The sequence below is a fragment of the Alexandromys fortis genome, unplaced genomic scaffold (assembly GCF_014885135.2).
Source record: "Alexandromys fortis isolate MF-2015 unplaced genomic scaffold, M_Fortis_MF-2015_v1.1 scaffold_89, whole genome shotgun sequence".
In the NCBI taxonomy this organism is placed as follows: Eukaryota; Metazoa; Chordata; class Mammalia; order Rodentia; family Cricetidae; genus Alexandromys; species Alexandromys fortis.
This window is the reverse complement of record NW_026067973.1, coordinates 1986955-2008483: the sequence shown is the minus strand read 5'-3', so window position 1 is coordinate 2008483 and position 21529 is coordinate 1986955. Positions and strand designations below refer to the sequence as shown.

The window sequence follows — 21529 nt, the reverse complement described above, 5'->3', positions numbered from 1 at the left end:
CTTCCCAGCCTCAGGACACTGCCCAGTAGGGAAGTGGCTTCCTGGAGCCTTTACTAAGAGTGGACAGAACTTACCCCCCAAATTGTGTGACCTCCAGCCTCCCCACTTGCTTGTTGACCCGTCTGCCAATAGGCACCACTTGTTTGTCTACTGAGGGCCCTGCTCTTACTCAACTACCCAGGGCACTCTGCCCTAGCCAGCCAGGCAAAGGAATAGAATCCAGGACTGGCTAGAACCAGGGCAGACTTGATCTGCTCCACCATGGCCACTGCGGCAGCCTGAGAAGAGCCAGCATTTACAGGGCTACAGACCCTCCTGTCTCTCCGTGTGAGAAATACCCTGCATTGAGCGGGAGGAGCCAGGTCCAGTTGAAGGAGGGTGGGTGGGCTGCATCTGAGATTCCGGGCCTCAGGGGTTAGACAGGAAGGATTCTCCTCACTCACAGGGAAGGCTGGACTCCACCACTCTGGGCTTCTAAGAAGGGGAAGCCTGGAAGCCCAGACAAGCTTCCTCCATACGCTTGCACATACACACCTGAGTGCTCCATCCTTGCTCTCAAGTGCTCCAGGCCTCCTATGAGTCTGCTCACCTCCATTCATACACGGCCACAGCCTCCATCCCTCTCTCCTTGATTGCATTCAGAGCCTGCCGCAGTCGCTGGACCTCTTCTCCCATCCGTCTTCCACTGTGACCCAGTTCAGCCCGAGTCCCCTCTCTCCATGCAAAACCTCGCCCATTCCTTGAGCTCCTTGCTTCTCAGGCCTCTGTACCAGGAATGGGGATGTATGCCTATAATCCCAGCAAAGGGGAGGAGGAGGCAGAAGGATTTCAAGTCTGAGGCTAGTCTGGGCTGCAATACAAGGTCCTATCTCAAAAACTAACACTTAAAAAAGAGAGAGAGAGGAAAAAAAAGAAAAGAAGAAGCTGCAGAAACCACCACAGCCCCCAGCACTTCAGTCATTACAGAGGGATGTAAGTCTGTTGACAGAGTACTTACCCAGCATGTGCAAAGACCAGAGACTGATCTCCAGCACTGCCTAACACAGCATGATGGTTCGCATCTGCAATCCTGAGGCAGGGCAATTGAAGGGACACGAAAGGGACAGGGCTCTTCTAGAATCTGAGTGAAGCCTCTCAGCTGAGAAGCAGGAATACCCACACCATTGCCACTTGTTATAAAGGCTGCAGACATAGCTAGGGTTCCTTTCAGATGAAGATGCCTTAGGTTAAAAAAGCTGCGGATATAGAGTCCTGAGCAGGGCCTCACTGCTTTCCCCAGACACTACCTGAAACCTTAAACAACACAGTGTCCCCATGGGCTAAACTTTTTAAGTTATTGATTGTGATACTATCTGTCAGGTGCGCACGCGCGCACGCACACACACACACACACACACGGGAACTACCCAGTGATAAGAGAGTCACTTCAAACCTCACCAAAGCCCTATATATGACTACTGTAAAAGCAATGAGCCTTGCCTCTCCCTTGAGGGGCCCATAATACCCACACCTGAGCATGTCTTCCTTTTTTCCTGAACACTTCTCTTTCTCCTAATAGCCATGCTTTAGCCTATATTATAATGTCTTTTAAATAAATCTCCAGTCCAGGCCTGGTTTACTGTATCAGCTAGTCTTGAAATTTTATTTTTTTCTTTCTAAGAGGTTGTTGTTGTTTTTTTTTTTTTTTAATATCTGTGTATATGTGTGTAGGGGGGTGATGCCTCAGGAGGCCAGAAGAGGGCGTCAGATACCCGGAACCGGAGTTACAAGCTGCTCAGTGCAGGAGCTGAGACCTGAACCCAGGTCCTCCACAGAGCAGCAAATGCTCTGATCTGCTGAGCTATCTCTCCAGCTCCCAAGTGTTCTTCATCTCTGCACTGAAGACTTGCGTGCTTGAAACACACTGAGTAGCTTCTGTCTTTCTGTGAGAACCTGGACAAACAGGAAGGTCTAATACGAGGCATAGTCATTGCTTGCCGGCACCTCCTGGCTTCAGGGTGGACATGTTTGGGATGATTGGAGGTATGTGTGTATTTGCTTTGGGATGCATATGAATGAAATCAGTTTTTATGACTAAAACTGAAATATTGGCAATTTCATGTAGTTCTATCCAACAAAGTATATTCATATGTAATTTAGCTTGTCTAATACACTCTAGTTTTCTTAGTACAGGGTCCAGCACATATCACAAAAGTGGGGTTGCTAAAAATATACATATTGATGATGGGCCAACTTCGAACAATGGGGAACTAAAATATTAGACCAAAGTAATGTAGGAAATGGGGAAGGGCAGATCAAAGCATTCTCCAGGCTTGCATTATCCAGGGAGAAGATGGGGTATTGATCATCTCTCACTTTTACGTCAGACAACACTATTAAAGTTTTAAAGAAAACCCATTAAATGAGTAAAAAGGAAGAATAACTTTCAAACTGGTAGATGGGGAAGAGACAAAAGAGCGATGGGCTGACCTCTAGTAAAGGATGATGGATTGATCGCATGTGCTCACCTTGAGCTGTTTCCTGAAAACCCAATAAAATGTCTTTAAAGTGCCCTTGTTAAAAATGCATAAATCCATGTGGAAGAGAGAAAAAGAGACAAAAGCAACAATGTTTTGGGACTGTAAAACTCCTAAACAGTCAAACTGTAGTTATTAGGAACACCTGAAATTATGGATTTTGACGCAACAATCTGGAAAGCCAAGTACTTGCTGGGTTTGCCTGTTTCAACTCCTCCCAAAGTTTAGAGACAGCAGGAAAGATTCTTCTGGGAGTATAGGTGGCAATGGCACTAAAGATGCAGCAACTGGCTCAAACACATTGGAGAAGCAGCTACCTCCTTTGGCTCTACTTCATACGGTCACTGTCCCTCCACTAAGGCAACAGAAAACTACAGGCTTGTTTCTGCATGCCTCACCTATAGATGACAAAGTATGATAGGTGGTGGTGGTGAACAACTTTAATCCCATTATTCCAAGCGTTGTGAGGCAGAGGCAGGTGGATCTCTGTGAGTTCGAGGCCAGCCTGGTCTACAGAGTGAGTTTTAGGACAGCAAGGACTACACAGAGAAGCTCTGTTTCCAAAAACAAAAACAAAAGACAAAGTCAAGGTACTACAGGAGGCCAGGGTCTGTCTATCTGTCTTTCTTTCTTTATTTTTTTCTTTCTTTTTTAAGATTTATTTATTTATTATATATACAGTGTTCTGCCTGCATATGCCTGCAGGCCAGAAGAGAGCACCAGGCCTTACTACAGATGATTGTGAGCCACCATGTGGTTGTTGGGAATTGAACTCAGGACCTCTGGAAGAGCAGGCAATGCTCTTAATCGTTGAGCCATCTCTCTGGCCCCGAGGCCATGTTCTTATATACAAATAGGAACTTTTTTTAAGTATTTATTTATTTGTTATGTATACAATATTCTGTCTGTGTGTATGTCTGCAGGCCAAAAGAGGCACCAGACCTCATTACAGGTGGTTATGAGCCACCATGTGGTTGCCGGGAATTGAACTCAGGACCTTGGGAAGAGCAAGGCAATGCTCTTAACCACTGAGCCATCTCTCCAGCCCCTACAAATAGGAACTTTATATATTAAAGTTATATGGCTGGATGTGGTTCAGTCGGTAGAGTGTATGCTTCATATGCACAAAGCCTTCGTTTGGTGATGGTTGTTTGCCAGGCTTACTTTCTCTCTCCATTTAAATATTTTCTATCTATGCTTATCCACTAGTTATAGACAGCATTTAATTCTCTCCACAGCTATTGTTCTCAGATTGCTAAAAGTCAAAGGGAGCGGGGGAGGGGCATGGGAGAGATGACTCAGAGGTTAAGAGCACTGACTGCTCTTCCAGAGGTCCTGAATTCAATTCCCAGCAACCACATTGTGGCTCAAAACCATCTATGATAAAATCTGATGCCCTCTTCTGGTGTGCAGGCAAAATGCAGACAGAACACTGTATACACAATAAATAAAAAAAATTAAAAAAGCAAAGTGGGGCATTCTGTAAAACTATGATACCATTATCCCGTGTAAGAGAACTCCCAATCTTACACTACAACCACATATGAGTCCTAACCTTTCTTGACTTGTCTCTGCCTGATTGTTTTTGAGACAGTAGCCCTAACTGGCCTGGAACTCACAGCCCCCTAACCTCAGGCTTCCCAGCTCAAGTTATGTTTAAAGGTAGAAACACTACCAGAGGGAGGTAACTCCAGTTCCCAGGCATCTGTCGCATATACACGCAGTTGTATATGAGTTGGCTGGACCCTGTCACAACTGTCTCGTGTATATAAAGTCATAAACTCTGCTGAAGACATTTTTTTAAGTAGAGATTTAAAACAGGGACCACTGTTTACACAGGACTGACAAATGAATTATTGCCTGACTCTCTCCCGACAGTCAGCCATCCAGACTCCTGGAGTCCATTGCAGTCATGGTCCAAGTGGCCCGGGCTACTGCTAGAACGTCTTTAGCAGACCTTGGAATCATCCACATGAGGATAGTTTTGCAACACACAGAATGGGAGAGTTATGGGCTCACCAAAGCATCCACACAGATTTTAAGTTCTCGAGGGTCAAGACCTGGGGGTACAGGCAAAAGACAGTATATGACAGAGTCTGAATCTTGTAGCCCCTTTGGAGGGCAATGGGTAAAACAGTGACATTGGAACTTATGCTGTTGTGAAGACCCCAGGAAGTTAGAGATGCCAGCGACGGAGCTTATAGAGTTCCTCCCCCAACCCTCAACCGTATACCAATCATAAACAACCCCTATATGATGTCCCTAAGTCTGAGGACAAACTTAGCTGGGAGAGGGAACGTCATCTTCTAGAATTACTTCCAGCTGTAATGGGGGTGACGTTCTTTCTAGGGGATCCTGTGAGAGTAAAATGATGGTTGAATTTTTATATCTACAGTATTCCCTTTGGAACAGGGATATTCACCCCACACCAGCATATGGAAGTAAGGAACTTGTTTTATGTTTGTTTGTTTTATTCTTATAGGTGCTCTTTGCTAAGTGTTTGCTATGCGTACAAGGGGCATCCCAGACTTGGACTTCTGAGTAATGCTAAAACTGGTGAGAATTTGGGGACTATAAGAAATATGCTGCTGGAGAGAAACAATTAATAAACGGGACCTCCCCAAACTGAAAAGCTCTGTAAAGCAAAGGACACCATCAACAAGATAAAATGACAGTCTACAGAATGGGAAAAGATCTTCACTAACCTCACATCAGACAGAGGTCTGATCTCCAAAATACACAAAAAACTCAAGAAATTGGTCATCAAAAGAACAAATAATCGAATAAAAAAAATGGAGTACAGACCCAAACAGAGAACTCTCAACAGAGGAATCTAAAATGACTGAAAGGTGATGTGGGATTCCCCTCTGTGTGCTGTGAATGTCATTGGTTAGTAAAGGAACTGCTTTGGGCCTATCTATAGCAGAGCTATGGGGGAACAGAGCTAGGCATGGAAAACTAAACTGAATGCTGGGAGAAAGGAGGCAGGGTCAGAAAAAAACCATGGATCCACCACCTGAGACAGACATGCTGAAACTTTAGCTTGTAAACCACAGCCTTGTGTCCATACACAGATGAATAGAAATGGGTTAAACTAATACATAAGAGTTAGTCAATAAGAAGCTAGAGCTAAAGGGCCAAACAGTGATTTAATTAATACAGTTTCTGTGTGATTATTTCAAGACTAACCGGCTAGGAATGAAACAAGCAACCTCCTTGCAACATAAAGAAACATAAGGAAGCCGGGCGGTGGTGGCACACGCCTTTAATCCCAGCACTTGGGAGGCTGAGGCAGGCGGATCTCTGTGAGTTCAAGACCAGCCTGGTCTACAGAGCTAGTTCCAGGACAGGCTCCAAAGCCACAGAGAAACCCTGTCTCAAAAAAACAAAAAACAAAAAAAAAAAAATAAGGAAATGCTCAACATCCTTAGTCATTACAGAAATGCAAATCAAAACAATTCTGAGATTCCATCTTACACCTGTAAGAATGGCCAAGACCAAAAACACTGATGACAACTTATGCTGGAGAGGTTGTGGGGTAAAGGGAACACTTCTGCATTGATGGTGGGAGTGCAAGCTGGTACAGCCCCTTTGGATGTCATTGTGCTGATTTCTGAGAAAATTAGGAAACAACCTTTCTCAAGACCCAGCAATACCACTTTTGGGTATATATCCAAAGGATGCTCAATTGTACCACAAGGACATGTGCTCAACTTTGTTCATAGCAGCATTGTTTGTCATAACCAGAACCTGGAAACAACCTAAGTGCCCCTCGACTGAAGAATGGATAAGGAAAATATGGTACATTTACACAATAGAGTACTACACAGCAGAAAAAAATAACGACATTTTGATGAGGCTAGAAAACATCATTGTGAGAAACCTAGACATAGAAATACAATTATTATATGTACTCACTCATAAGTGGTTTTTAAACATAAAGCAAAGAAACCAAGCCCACAAATCACAATCCCAGAGAACCTAGATAACAATGAGGACCCTAAGAGAGACATACATGGTTCTAATGTACTTGGGAAGTAGGAAAAGACAAGATCTTCTGAGTAAATTGGGAGCATGGGGATCTTGGGAGAGGGTTGAAGGGGAGGGGAGAGGCAGGGAGGGAGCAGAGAAAAACGTAGAGCTCAATAAAAATCAATTATGTATATATAATAACCCCCCCCCCCCAAAAGGCGCACTGACTACTCTTCCAAAGGACCTGGTTCTCGTCCCAGCACCCGTAGTTCAGCTCATGACTGTCTGTAACTCCAGTTCCAGGGAATTGGACACCCATAGCAAAATACCAATGCACATAAAATAAAATTTAATAAAGAAAGAGAAGACTGGGTATCATGCCAGGCAGTGGTGGGTGGCACATGCATTTAATCCTAGCACTTGGGTAGCAGAGGCAGGTGGGTCTCAGTGAGTTCAAGATCAGCCTGGTCTAAAAAGTGAGTGAGTGAGGCAGGGCCACATGAGATACTGTCTCAAATAAATAAAAAGTATTCAAAAATATATATTTTTAAAATAAATAAATCATTTTAAAAAGTCTTATTTCTCACAGATCCTAGAGTTAGGTACTAGTATTGCCATCAGTTTACAAACAAGGAAACTGAGGCATGGAGCAATTAAATAACTAAGTCTAAAGACCTGAGGAGTTCCAGCCTTCTAGCCTTGCAGTACAGCTCTGTGACCTCAATCTATGTAATCTGGCTGGGTTTCAAGGATTTTTTTTGCCAAATCGCTGCATTTTCTATTGATCGTCACATGTCTTCGCTTCTTATATTCCCCAGCATGTTGTGCTTTTACCACACTTGTATTTTGACTTTAATCAAGTTTTATTTTTGATACAGAGTCATATATCACAGGCTGATCTTGAACTCACTACCTAGCAGAGAAGACCTTGAGATCCTGACTCTCCTGCCTCCACTTGTCAAGTTTGAGGACTATAGATATACACCAGCATGCCCAGTTTATGTAGTGCGAGAATTCAAATCCAAGGGCTTGTGCATACTAAACAAGTTCTTGACAACCGAGCTACACTGGCAGCCCGTTAGTGAGCTTTTATTTGGGCTGTTGTTCTTTAATCTTTGTGCGTATGCGTGCGCACATACGTGCACGTTCAAGTTGGTGAGTGAGGGTGCACATGTGCCACACACAAGTAGAAGTCAAAGAACAACCTCGGGTGTTGGTCTTTGCTTCCATCTTGCCTGTGACCGGGTCTCTAGTTGTTTGCTGCTGAGGACTCCGGGCTAGCTGCCTGGTGAACTTCTGGGGACTCTCCAGTCTCGGCCTCCCATCTCATCACAGCAGTGTTGGGATTACAGATGTGTGTGCTGATCCGAGTTTAGGAGTGTTTAGGGCATCCAAACTCAGGTTTTCATGTTTATCCACCTGTGTCATCTCCCCAGGCCAATTTGCTTTGATCAAATACCCAGGAAACAGTCTAGGGAAGGGAGGATTGATTTTGGCTCCTGTTCCCAGAGATTTCAGTGCATGGTCAGCCGATTCTGTGTCTCTGGGACTTTGATTAAGTAGACAGAGCATTACGGAAAAAGGGCATGTGGGGCAAAGCTGCTCACCCCAGGGCAGCCAAGAAATAGGAAGACAAAGGAATTAAGGACAAAGTGTTCCCTCATCAGGCGGCACACCCCAGTGACCTACTTCCTCCAACTAGATCTCATATCCCAAAGATTACAACCGACCAAGGACTGACCCATCAGTTAGGTTAGAACACCTGTGACCTGGCTACTTCCCAGAAGCCCCACCCCTGTCACCACTGTGCATTGACCGGGAACAAAGCCTGCGGCGCATGAGTTTCGGGAAAGCTTTTCATATCCGAGTTGTAGCGTCTACCTCTGTCCTCCCAAAGGCCTTATCCATGTCAATAATACAAAAGGTATTTAGCATACTTTTTTCTCCTCTTCCTCCTCCTCCTCTTCCTCTTGTTTGTGTTTGGAAACGTGGTTAATCTGTGTAGCCCTGGCTGTCCTAGAACTTACTCTGTAGACCAGGCTGGCCTCAAACTCTCAGAGATCCACCTGCCTCTGGAGAGCTGGGATTAAAGGTGGGCGCCACCACCCAGCGGCATATTTCTTTCTTCTTCTTCTTCTTTTTTTTTTTTAACAGTTAATTTTTTTTATTGATTTTTATTGAGGTCTACATTTTTCTCTGCTTCCCTCCTTGTCTCTCCCCTCCGCTTCTATCCTCTCCCATGGTCCCCATGCTCCCAATTTACTCAGGAGATCTTGTCTTTTTCTACTTCCCAAGTGCATTAGATCCATGTATGTCCCTCTTAGGGTCCTCATTGTTATCTAGGTTCTCTGGGACTGTGATTTGTGGGCTGGGTTTCTTTGCTTTATGTTTTAAAACCACTTATGAGTGAGTACATATAATAATTGTCTTTCTGGGTCTGGGTTTCCTCACTCAAAATGATGTTTTCTAGCTCCATCAATTTGCCTGCAAATTTCAAGATGTCATTATTTTTTTCTGCTGTGTAGTACTCTATTGTGTAAATGCACCATATTTTCCTTATTCATTCTTCGGTCGAGGGGCACTTAGGTTGTTTCCAGGTTCTGGTTATGACAAACATATTTATTGGATTAAGTGTACTTTTGGTGTCCAATTTCTTGCGTTCTTTGTATATTTTGGAAATCGGACCTCTGTCTGATGTGGGATTGGTAAAGATCTTTTCCCATTCTGTAGGCTGTCGTTTTGTCTTGTTGACCATGTCCTTCGCTTTACAGAAGCTTTTCAGTTTCAGGTGGTCCCATTTATTACTTGTTTCTCTCAGTGTCTGTGCTACTGGGGTTATATTTAGGAAGCCATCTCCTGTGCCAATGTGTTCAAGTGTACTTTCCACTTTCTCTCCTATGAGGTTTGGTATGGCTGGCTTTATGTTGAGGTCTTTGATCCATTTGGACTTGAGTTTTGTGCATGGTGATAGATATGGATCTATTTTCATTCTTCTACATGTTGATATCCAGTTATGCCAGCACCACTTGTTAAATATGCTTTCTTTTTTCCATTTGACATTTTTTTGCTTCCTTGTCAAAAATCAGGTGTTCATAAGCGTGTGGACTAATATCTGGGCCTTTGGTTTGTTTCCATTGTTCCTCCTGCCTGTGTTTATGCCAATACCAGGCTGTTTTCAGTACTGTAGCTCTGTAATAATAGACTTTGAAGTCAGGGATTGTGATGCCTTCAGAAGTTCTTTTATTGTACAGGATTGTTTTGGCTATCCTGGGTTTCTTGCTTTTCCATATGAAATTGAGCACCGTTCTTTCCAGGTCTGTGAAGAGTTTTGCTGGGATTTTGATGAACATTGCATTGAATCTGTAGATTGCTTTTGGTAAGATTGACATTTTTACTATGTTAATTCTATCTACCCAAGAGCATGGGAGATCTTTCCACTTTTTGGTGTCTTCTTCAATCTCTTTCTTCAAAGATTTAAAGTTCTTGTCATACAAGTCTTCCACTTGTTTGATTAGAGTTACTCTAACATATTTTATGGTATTTGTGGCTATTATAAAGGGTGATGTTTCTCTGATTTCTTTCTCAGCCCATTTATCATCTGTATACAGGAGGGATACTGATTTTTTTTTTGAGTTAATCTTGTATCCTGCTACATTACTGAAAGTGTTTATGAGTTGTAGAAGTTCCTTGGTAGAATTTTTTGGGATCAATTATGTAAACTATCATATCATCAGCAAATAGTGAGAGTTTGACTTTTTCTTTTTCCCCTTGATTATCCCCTTGTTCTCCTTTTGGTGTCTTATTGCTCTAGCTAGGACCCCAAGAACTATATTGAATAGATATGGAGAGGGTGGGCAACCTTTTCTTGTTCCTGATTTCAGTGGGATCACTGTGAGTTTCTCTCCATTTAGTTTGATGTTGGCTGTTGACTTGCTGTATATTGCCTTTGTTATGTTTAGGTATGGTCCTTGTATCCCTGCTCTCTCCAAGACCTTTATCATGAATGGATGTTGTATTTTGTCAAAAGCTTTTTCAGCATCTAATGAGATGATCATGTGTTTTTTATTTTTCAGTTTGTTTATATGGTGGGTTACATTGACAGATTTTCATATGTTTAACCATCCCTGCATCTTTGGGATGAAGCCGACTTGATCATGGTGGATGATGGTTCTGATGTGTTCTTGGTTCGATTTGCCAGTATTTTATTGAGTATTTTTGCAATAATGTTCATGAGTGAAATTGGTCTGTAATACTCTTTCTTAGTAATGTTTTTCTGTGTTCTGGGTATCAAGGTAATTGTAGCCTCATAGAAAGAGTTTGGCAGTTTTCCTTCTGTTTCTATTGTGTAGAACAATTTGAGGAGTGTTGATATTAGTTCTTCCTTGAAAATCTTGTAGAATTCTGAGCTGAAACCATCTGGTCCTGTGCTTTTTTTGGTTGGGAGACTTTTGATGACTATTTCTATATCTTCAGCCGCTATAGGCTTGTTTAATTTGCTTATCTGGTATTGATTAAACTTTGGTAAGAGATATTTATCCAGAAAGTTGTTCATTTTCTTTAAGTTTTCCAATTTTGTGGAGTACAGGTTTTCAAACTATGATCTGATAATTCTCTGGATTTCCTTCATGTCTGTTGTTATGTTCCCCTTTTCATTTCTGATTTTGTTAATTTGGATATTCCCTCCCTGCCTTTTGGTTAGTTTGAATAAATGTTTGTCTATTTCGTTGATTTTCTTGAAGAAGCAACCCTTTGTCTCATTGATTCTTTGCATTGTTTTCTTTGTTTCTATTTTGTTGATTTCAGCTCTCAATTTGATTATTTCCTGCAGTCTAGTTCTCTTGGGTGTGTTTGCTTCTTTTTGCTCTAAAGTTTTCAAGTGTTCTGTTAATTTACTAGTGTGGGACTTTTCCAGCTTCTTTATGTAAGCATTTAGTGCTATAAACTTTTCTCTTAACACTGCTTTCACTGTGTTCCATAAATTTGGGTATATTGTGTGGTCATTTTCACTGAATTTTAGGAAGTCTTTAATTTCTCCTTTAATTTCTTTTTTGACCCATTGGTGATTCAGGTGAGCACTGTTTACTTTCCATGTGTTTGTGGGCTTTCTGGAATTAGTGTTGCTGTTGAATTCTAGTTTTAAGCCATGGTGATCTGATAAGATACATGGGGTTATTTCAATTTTTTGTATTTGTTGAGGTTTGTTTTGGTCAGTTTTGAGGTTCCATGAGGTGCTGTGAACATTTGGATGAAATGTTCTATAGATGTCTGTTAAGTCCATTTGAGTCATAACATTTGTTATTTCTCTGTTAATTTTTTGTTTGACTTGCCTGTCCAGTGGTGAGAGTGGAGTGTTATTTTTGTTTGACTTGCCTGTCCAGTGGTGAGAGTGGAGTGTTAAAGTCCCCCCAGTAGTGTGTGGGGTTTAATGTATGATTTAAGCTTTAGAAGTATTTCTTTTACATATGAGAGTGCCCTTGTATTGGGGGCATAGATGTTCAGTATTGAGATTTCCTCTTGATGGATTTTTCCTTTGACTAATATGAAATGTCCTTCTTTGTCTCTTTTGATTCATTTGACTTTGAAGTCCATTTTGTTAGATATTAGGATAGCTACACTAGTTTGTTTCTTAAGTCCATTTGATTGGAATTTTTTCCCCAACCCTTTACTCTGAGGCGATGTCTGTTTTTGAAGTTGATGTGTGCTTCTTGTATGCAGCAGAAGGATGGATTCTGTTTTCATATTCAATCTGTTAGCCTGTGTCGTTTTATAGGTGAGTTTTATAGGTGAGTCCATTTATATTAAGGGCTATTTATGACCAGTGATTGTTATCACCTGTTAATTTAGTTTTCGTTGTTGGTGATGTTAATTTGTGTGTTTTTCTCTTCTTTGGGATTTGCTGCTGTGAGATCAATTGTCTGTGTTTTTGTTGATATAGCCAACTTTCTTGGGTTGGAGTTTTCCTTCTAGTAGTTTGTGTAGGGCTGGGTTTGTGGCTAGTTATTGGTTAAATCTGGTTCTGTCATGGAATATCTTGTTTTGTCCTTCTATGGTAATTGAAAGCTTTCCTGGGTATTAGTCATCTGGGCTGGCATCCGTGGTCCTTTGTGTTTGCATAACGCTTGACCACGACCTTCTGGCTTTCATTGTCTCCAATGAGAAGTCAAGTGTAATTCTGATAGGTCTGCCTTTATATGTTACTTGGCTTTTTTCCTTAGCAGCTCTTAAGATTCTTTTGTTTGTATGTTTAATGTTTTGATTATTATGTGATGAGGGGACTTTTTTTTTAAATCCAGTCTATTTGGTGTTCTGTACACTTCTTGTATCTTCATAGGCATATCTTTCTTTATGTTGGGAAAGTTTTCTTTTATGATTTTGTTAAGTATATTTTCTGTGCTTTTGAGTTGAACTTCTCCTTCTTCTATACTTATTATTCTTAGGTTTGGTCTTTTCATGGTGTCCCCTATTTCCTGAATATTGTGTGTTAAGCTTGTTAGACTTAATGTCCTCTTTGACTGATGAGTTTATTTCCTCTATTGTATCTTCAGCACTTGAGATTCTCTCTTTCATCTCTTGTATTCTGTTTATGTTTGCATTTGTGGTTCCTGATCATTTTCTCATAATTTCTGTGTCTGTAATTCCCTCAGTTTCTGTTTTATTGTCTCTATTTCAGTTTTCAAGTCTTGAATAGTTTCTTTCATATGTTTGATTGCTTTTTCTTGATTTTCTTTAAGGGATTTGCTGATGTCTTCCAACTTTTTGTTTGTTTTTTCCTCCATTTCTTTGAGGGAATTTCTCATTTCCTCTTTGAGAGTCTCAAACAGCCTCCTGAAGTTTTTTTTTTTTTTTTAGGTCATTTTCTTCTGCTTCATCTATATTTGGTTGTTCAAGTCTTGCTATTGTAGGTTCTCTAGATTTTACTGGTATCATGTTGCTCTTTGTGGTTGCGTGTGTTCTTACCTTGTCTACTCATCTTTTCCTCTGATTGGTGTGGTTGGTGCTGTCTGTGACTCTGGTGATTAATCTTTTAGGTGCCAGTGGATAAAAGGCTCAGATGGTTGTTCATTATGGTATAGTCAGTGCCACAGTTCTAGTTACCCCGTTGGTCACTCTGTGTTCCTGGGGGTCACTCAGTGCTCCAGGGGTTTGCTCCGCTCCTGTGGAGTTTGCTGTCTCAGGCTTGCTCTGATCTAGGTTGCCGGCTCAGACTTGTTTCTGTAAATGTCCCTGGTCTAGATCTGCTCCTTTTGAGGTCCCTGGCTTGGGATTGGTCCTGAAAATTTCTATGACTCTGATTTTCTCCCTTGGAGGTCCCAGACTTGGGTGTGCCCTGACCCACAAGGACCTGGCTCAGGCCTACTCCCTCAGATGTCTCAGATTCATGCCTCGGCCTCCAGAGGTTTCTGGTTCCTGACTACTCCATCAGAGGTCCCAGACTCATGCCCAGACATGCAGGGGTCCTGGCTCAGGTCTATTCTCTCGAAGGTCCCAGATTCATGCCTGGATCTGCAGGGGTCTCTGGCTCTGGCCCACTCGCACAGCAGTTGCTCCCCTATATCTGCTCCTGTGGAGTTCGCTGTCTCAGGTCAAGTAGTCAGTGCTCTTAACCACTGAGCCATCTCTCCAGCCCACTGAGTACTGGGATTAAAGATGTGCAGAACCATGTCTGGCAAGATATATTAACTTTTATTTTATGTGTTTGAGAATTTTGCCTGTATGTATGTATGTAAGTGCACTGTGTATGTATCTGGAAACTGCAGAGGCCAAAAGAGAGTATTGGACCCCCTGAACTGAAGTTATGGATAGTTCTAAACCAGCATCTGGGTGCTGGAAACTGAACCTGGGCCCTCTGCAAGCGTGCCAAGGGCATTAGCTGCTGGGCCAGCTCTCCAATCCCTATGCTATTATTCTGAATTGTGTCTATGTATGTGTGTTTATCACATGAGTGCAGATGCCTTCAGCAAGCAGAAGAGAGCATCAGATCACTTGGAGCTGGAGTTACTGGCTGGAGTTACTATGAGTTGCCCTGGTGGGATCCAGGCTTACTTCTCTGCAAGTGCGGTATGTGCTGTTGCCCTGAGCCATCTCTCCAGCCCAGGAGAGCAATGCTTTACTGTAGCGTTTTAGAAAGCAGTCTTTAAGCTCCACATAATCCACACACAGACACAGGTACACACATGCACACACATATACAGACACACACACATATATACACAGACACAGACAGACACACACATACACATACAGAGACACAGACAGATACACACAGAGACACAGAACATACACAGACGCACACACAGACACAGACAGATGCACACAGAGACACAGAACATACACAGACATACACAGACACACACATACATAGACACAAACAGACAGACACACAAATACACATAAATAAATAAATAATAAATAAATAAATAAATAAATAAAACCAGATTTTTTTTTCAAAAGCCACTTAAACATTCTTCATGCACAGATGGGCAAGTAAATTACTCCTTAACTGGAGCAGTACGCAACTGATAAGGATGAACAGACGTGGTACATATGGGTCAACAGGGAATCATGCCCCAAACAATGAAAGAGGGAGACCAGCAAGCTACTGGAGGATATGGACAAGGGTATTTCAGCTGCCTGATTATAAAATGTGAGACAATGCTGCATGTCACTGTGGCTGCAGAAAAATACACAAAAGACTAAACCTTGGATGGAAAAGAGGCCACTGCAGATCAGTAAGAGAAAAGGTCGGAGACAAACATGGAGTTTGGCAAAGGAATAGACTCTTCCTAGAATGGTGGCTCTCAGCCTTCCTGATGCTGTGATCCTTCGATACAGCTCCTCATGTTGGAGTGACCCCCATCATGAGAGAATTTCTGTTGCTCACTTCATAACTGTAATTTTGCCACTGTTAGGAATCATAATGTAAACTTGTGTTTTCTGATGGCCTCAGATGACCCCTGTGAAAGGGTCGCTCAGTCCCTGCAGCCCACAGGTCGAGAACTGCTGCTCTGTCATGTGTGGGAGAAAAATAAAACACAACCCCCAGTCAGTGTGCCAGGAAAAAGACAGTCAGCTAGAGCGGCAAGCCGCAGTGGGGAAGGAGGCCTGCGTCTTCCTGAGTGTGGGCCCAGGAAGGTTGGAGAATGTTAATAGATGGTCTCCTTCACAGAACCCCCTCCATGCACAGTATAAACTGCATCTCTAGCACTAATCAACACTCCAAGGCAGATGCTTCTCTTTACAGACAATCCAGGGTTCAAAGAGACATCACAAGGTCCTTCCCTGGGCCAATTCCAGGCCTGTGGCCTCTAATGTCCCGTTCAGCTCACAGCCTTGTGCTCAGAAGTCAATCAAGAACCCAGTTCCTATCCAAAACAAGAATCAGCTACCCTCCCCAGCGGGAGAAGCCAGCGCTCACAGGGAAGGCAGGGCCCCTCCCCTTGTCCCATGATGTTTATCATTCAAGGGAGAAGGCTGTTGGGGACACATGGTGTCTCAAGTGAATACAGGAAGAGAAGCCCAGGGCCAGCCAGGGGATAGAAGCCAAGTGCAACCACCCTGTCACTTCTGAGAGTGGGCGGTCCTTCTGTCCACACCCTGCTCTGTGTCCCTCCTCTCCTGACCCCTTTGTAGTCAGAACCAGATCTAGCTACAACTAGGACACTAAGTCCTCAGGCCTCAGGAATGCCTCTATGACCTGTCTACTCCCTGAGACCATGATCCGCGGGGTCTGTGAAGTGCCGTCAGCCTGATGTGTATGTGTGTGACCCTTGTTCATGGCGCAATGCTGGGTGGAGCCACTGACGTGGACTGATACCACAGATGTACTCAGCATAGTGAGTAAACACCGTGTGGATGCGCCAAACAAGATAAATGGTATTTATTTGCTCAGCCTGTGTTTAGAGAGGACCCCGCTGCACCACCAGAGACCCACGGCTACTGGAAATGCCTGCTGAGGTGGACGACGGTGGAGACCAGGGCAGGGGGAAGAAGAAAGTGAACCTGAGGCCAGAGAGGATAACAAAATAGCAGAGGCGCATGAGCTGGTAAAAACAATAAAACAAAGCAAAACCCATAGTCACGGAGGCAGTAAGAGGTCAAAGGTACAGGAGCTGGCCGACACACTGGCTCCAGGTTTCCCCTGGGAAGGGGACAGTTCAGCCACTTACGTAATTATCATCAGAAAGGAGCCATGCCAGATTCAATGGGACAGGGCTTCACCAAACAGTGTGGAAAACAGTTCAGAGGGTGTTTATTTGTCTTTTTATTTATTTGGACAAGATTTTAATATGTAGCCCTGTTGACCTGGAACTCGCTCTGTAGATCAGGATGGCTTCAAACTCCCAGAGCTCCGAGTGCTGCGAATAAAGTCATGTGCCACCACGATACTAGCGCGGCACATTGGTTTTTATTTTCAAGACAAGTTTTGACAATGTTGTCAAATTGGACTCCAGTGCTTGGGTTCAAGGGACCCTCCCACCTTAGCCTCTGGAAGAACTGAGATCAGGAGCACTACCCCTGACCTTCCACTGGCCTCCGGAATCATAGAGCCGGGGGTGTAGCTCATTTGGTGGAGTGTTTGTTCAGCAGACAAGAAGCCCTGGGTTCCCTACAAAGCACCACCATAAAAGGCCACTGGCTGGGGGCATAGAGCTTGTGTTCACGATATTCAAGCTTGGGGTCAAGCATTTTCCTCTTACTGCATTGTTTCCATGTTTTAGAATTATAGATAGGGCTAGAGAGAGAACAACTGTAATAGGAGATTCAGCGCCCTCTTCTGGCTTCTTGGGATACCTGCACTTATGTAATGTATATACATACACACAGAGGCACACACATACATATAAATAAAAACTTCAAAAATAATAAAATATGCTATAAATAAGACTACAGTGAAATTCTATGGTGAGATACATGTATGTCATGATTCTCTCCCACACTGAAAGTGTAGCTGGAAGAATGTGGACAAGCTCATTTCTGTCCATGGACCCTTTGCCCCAGTACTGCAGCCCTCCCTGGTGTCTAGCACCAGTGGCTTCCATACTAATGGAGGGATACACAGCAAAGCCTTTGGCAGTCTGTCCTGGTCACTTCTGTAGACAGCTGTGCAGAAATGGCTAGCAGAGTATATGTACCTGCTTTTACTTGGGGCTGAACCTCTCCTAAAAACAGAGAAGAGATCATGTTACAGAAAATATTTAGACTCAGAAGGACAGGAAGAGGGAAGAATAAACCACAACAACTTTGAGGAGGAGGGATTATGAAGAAAGTGAACCAGTTCCGATGAATTTAGCAGGCCTGAGAGCGCTGGTCCTAAGCTGGCAGTAGGGAAAGGTGAGCTTCCGCTTGTTCACCTCGTTGGGTTCTCAAAGGGCTAAGGAATTCCAGTAGAACACCTGCTGGGTGACGCTGCTCATGCATATGGATTAGAGACAGCTTTGCCCTTCTCAAAACACTCTGAGTCATCAGCCACATGTGTCATAATAAATACATGAGCTTGTAGAGCCACAAGCAGTACACAGGTGCAATTCCAAAACGTGGGCAGTGGAAATAGGAGCTCAGGAGTCCAAGGCCACCCTCAGCTACATAGCAAGTTCAAGGCCAGCCTGACACACAGAGACAAGCCATGTCTCAGGAAAAAAAAAAAACCCAGCAAACAAAAAATGCACAGACAGAAACACACTAAATGAATAATGTGATTTTTCAGAGAGAGAGAGAGAGAGAGAGAGAGAGAGAGAGAGAGAGAGAGAGAGGAGAACAGAACCCAAGATCCTTCATCCAGAAACGACTGTGAAGTGCAGACCCCATCCAGCTTGATAGTCTCTGTAAATGCTGGGGGCTCCATGAAAGAGTCTCTGTGTAGAGACTGTGAAGAGGTACAAGTACAGAGGCTATTTCCCTGTGGGCCTCAGGAAGGAAGGTCTGAAATGCAGCATCTGGACAGAGAAAACTTCAGCTTCATTTTGTTTTTTGATTAAGCTGGGCTGACTAGGCAGCAAACCCCAGGGATCTACCTACCTCTGTCTCCCCAGTGCTGGGATTACACGTGTGTACCACTAGGCCTGCCTGGGTGTGTGTGTGTGTGTGTGTGTGTGTGTGTGTGTGTGTGTGTGTTGGCGTGGTCCTCCAGCTTGCCTGGCAAGCCACTTTATCAGCTCTCTCTTCAGCCTCCTCAGCCTCATCTCACCATTTCTGTGGACCTGTCGGGAGGCTGCAAGCAAGAGCAATCACCTTGTAGAGGCTGGACTGAGACTGGGGGCATGGCAGTGTGGTCTGTTTCCAAGGCAGGTCACATGCTTGGCTAGCACATCACTGCTAGCTGTTGGGGCAGTGTTTCCATTCATCCCTACAGGGAACTACCCTATGACTGCTGGAGTCTCCTCAGACACGGTGACTCTCTTCCTGAGAGTGGTGGTCCCAGAGAAATAACCAGGGAGCCGCAATACCCTCTACACCCCCACTTTGGGAATGTACGCTCTGTCCTCCACGACAGCTTCTTGATCACACAGGTCAGCCTGCTGCAGTAGGAGAGAGACCACATGAGGTGTGAATACCAGCACCAAGGATTGCAGGGACCACCCCTGGCTGGAGGAGATGAAGCGGCATAATCCCCTTGAGGAACAACTGGGTGTTATTTCGATGTGGTGAACGTGTGTCACCATGAGGCTTAGCAATAAAAGGATTTGCCAATTGTCAGTTACTACTTGAACAAATATTTATTGAGCACCTTCTAGTGGGGACCTGCAGTAATGATCAGGGACACCGGGTGGTGTCCACTATCCTACATTGTATTTGGCTCTAGGTTCCTGTCTTTAATCCCCTGAGCACTAACCCACATCTTAGAACCTCCTCCCTTCTGTGTCCTGGAAATTCTGGGGTCTCTAATGTTCCCCTCTGTCATGAGCTGCTTGTCACCCATGGCAGGACAACCAGGACCCCATCCTCTTCATTTCCAGACACAGAAATCCCCAGGTCAGTTGCTGGTTACCATGGCAGTACAACCAGGACCCCACTCTCTTCATTCCCAGACACAGACATCCCCGGTGGGCCTCAGACTTGTTTCTCTCTTTGCAGAGCAGCCTTGAACTTTCCCCCTGGGGACAGTGGGTGTCCCATGCCAACAGCGGATGGACAGGACATCCCAGACAGGAGCTGATTTTGACCCTGCCAGGACAATCTCTCAAAAGCAGCAAGATCAGTGAGGGTGCAGGAGGGCATCTGATCAGGGCCACTGGGGACACCAGAGACTCCAAGGGTAGTGACCCCTTTGTTCTTCTCAGAGGCCTGCTGACCTTTGAACTCGGGAGTGGGGGGGGGGGGACCAGCAACTTCTCTGGTAAAGCACACACACAGAGAACTACCAGTGCCTACTGTCCAGCTTCAGTAGGTCGGGGACAGGAAGATCCCTGGGGCTTACTTGCTTTCAGTGCAGACAAGAAAAATAGAAACCCAGGTTCAGGGAGTGACCTCAACAGAAGTGGTGAGTGACAGAGGGGACAGCAAGGCCCTCTTCTGACCTCCAGGCACATGCACAGGTGTGTGCAACTGCACTCGGTATGCACACATGCACAGAGGGAGAAAGAGAGAGAGAGAGAGAGAGAGAGAGAGAGAGAGAGAGAGAGAGAGAGAGAGAGAGATCTTTTTAAAAAGTTAAGCATAGAATTACCATGTGATACCCCTGGACACATAGCCAAAATCACAAGGAGCAGGGACTGGGATGGAAGCGGGTACTCCTGAACCCCTGAGTTTATCCCTGTGTTCACGATGGCTTAGTTCAGGAATGAGTTTTCTGTTTGGAGTGTGCTATCACAATTCTTTCCCTGGGGAAAAACACAAACATCTGCGCCTCTGCCTAAGGTCCAAGGACAAACCAAAGTATGGTTCCAAAGTTCACCTTGGTTCTTTTCCTGGGCTTTCTTACACAGAGGTGAAGAGGTTCCTGGCAAGACCACAGGGGACATAAAACACCCAGCAGGGACAGTGACTTCCACATGACTGTGTAGACAGAACCTCCTATGCGTATCTTTCCCTGTCTATACCCTCCAGCCCCTCTCCCAAGACCACATGCGATTAGGGCTGAGTTGCATGTGACAGGTTGGGATGGGTGACAGGATCCTCAGGTCAGGTTTCCATGACTCTCCTTGGCCTCTTCCTTCTGTGAGGCAAAGTAAAGAGTCAACAAGACCAGCTGTGCTCATCTTCTGCCAAACTCCTGAAGATGGTGGGGGTTTGGCTCGGAAGATAGTTCTGTACCAGAGGGCAACTAGAAGACCCGTGGGAAAAGATCGCACAGCATTGGAAATACAGCAAGGTCTCTGAATAGCACTGCTTACAATGGTTGAAATGGTAAACGTCACATAAATATTTTCCCCAAATAAAAAGTAGTATAAGGCCAGGCATGCCTTTAATCTCAGCACTTGGGAGGCAGAGACAGACAGATCTCTGTGAGTTTGAGGCCAACCTGGTCTACAGAGTGAGTTCCACAACAGCCAGGGCTATGTAAAGAGACCCTATCTCCAAAAAAAAAAAAAATATCCAGAGCTTGGGCTGGAGAAATGGCTCAATGGTTACCAGCATTTGTTGTTTTGCAAAGGACCTGGATGTGGTTCCAGCGCCCACATGGTGCTGCATAACTGTCTGTCACTCCAGTTCCAGGGTATTCCGATGCCCTCTTCTAACCTCTGTGGGTACCAAGCATGCACTGCACATGGCTCATACACATATATGCAAGAAAAACACTGATGCACAGAAAATAAAAATAAATCTTTTTTTTAAAAAAAATCCAGTGTTCTAGAAATTTATAAAATAAAAATGGAAACCCCTTCCTCCTCAGGAGTCCTGGGGCTGGCTCCGTTGGCTTCTGAACTCCTTACTCCAATGGAAGCCTGATTCTGGGCTTGGAACATGATGAGGCAGAATCCAGCCTGCCCCTTGTGCGGGAGCATCCCTACTTATCCGTGAGGGCTTTGCCATCACAGCTGGGTAGCTAACAGAAAAGTCTGCCAAGCTGGTTTTCCCAGGTTCAAATTCCAATTGCACCCTTT

At 44.2% G+C, this 21529-nt stretch overlaps 2 long non-coding RNA genes across 3 annotated transcripts; both read left to right on the top strand.

The window, feature by feature from the left end:
* Positions 1–127: 127 nt before the first annotated feature.
* On the top strand, positions 128–6855 carry LOC126509958 (uncharacterized). The gene is made up of 3 exons (XR_007594289.1): positions 128–362; positions 1711–2022; positions 4999–6855. It is a non-coding gene; the product is annotated as an uncharacterized lncRNA (long non-coding RNA).
* A 1173-nt stretch (positions 6856–8028) lies between these two features.
* Positions 8029–19181, top strand: LOC126509957 (uncharacterized). 2 transcript variants are annotated; one of them, XR_007594288.1, is made up of 3 exons: positions 8029–8412; positions 14437–16531; positions 18653–19181. It is a non-coding gene; the product is annotated as an uncharacterized lncRNA (long non-coding RNA). The 2 variants fall into 2 exon arrangements; XR_007594287.1 differs by lacking the exon at positions 18653–19181 and having other exon boundaries at positions 8068–8412; positions 14437–14546; positions 16378–18645.
* Positions 19182–21529: the final 2348 nt, after the last annotated feature.